This window comes from Galeopterus variegatus, unplaced genomic scaffold (assembly GCF_000696425.1).
Source record: "Galeopterus variegatus unplaced genomic scaffold, G_variegatus-3.0.2 Scaffold8609, whole genome shotgun sequence".
NCBI lineage: Eukaryota > Metazoa > Chordata > Mammalia > Dermoptera > Cynocephalidae > Galeopterus > Galeopterus variegatus.
In genome coordinates, this window is record NW_007734720.1 from 30027 (window position 1) to 30615 (window position 589).

Here is a 589-nt window from a genome sequence, read left to right on the forward strand (position 1 = left end):
GAAAGATGCCCGAGGACAGGAAATGACATATAGCCTGGCCATGGCCTCCAGCCCTAAAGAAGACTCTCTCTCCCTGTCTCCTGTTCTCTCCCTGTCTCCTGCCTTGATTAACACTGACATCTTCCCCAACTGCTTTCTCGAGGCTTGGGCTTGCCCCACGGTGTTGGATCCAGCCCCAGCTCTACGTGAATTCTCCATTCAAGTGCTCGTGATCACCTAACTTAGTAACTTAGTCATCTCCAAACCTGAGCACCTATCAGCACTGTCTGGGGAGCTTGTGAGACAGACTGTTTGCTGGGGTTCACACCCCCTTACCCCATGATTCTGCTTCAGCATGTTGAAAGTCTAGTCCAGAAATGTGTATTTCAGAAAGCTCCCCTGGTCATTCTGCCGATCTTTGGAAACCCTCTAATCTTAGTCTCTGAGCATCCCAATTCCAGATTCCTGGGATAGGTGTCCAAGCCTGGATTCAGTTAGTTTTGGGGATGGAGACAGGGACCTGTGGGGCTTAGGGACTGTGTGCATGAGGAGACCATAGTGGGCACAGCCTAGCAACCCTCCGTGAATCTTTTGGAAAGCAGAGCTGCAA

The 589-nt window shown here is 50.9% G+C and overlaps 1 protein-coding gene across 1 annotated transcript in view; it reads left to right on the forward strand.

The window, feature by feature from the left end:
• LOC103608593 (ras-responsive element-binding protein 1) overlaps window positions 1-589 on the forward strand; it is a 61927-nt gene that overhangs the window by 8669 nt on the left and 52669 nt on the right. The gene's annotated exons all lie outside the window — the stretch shown is intronic.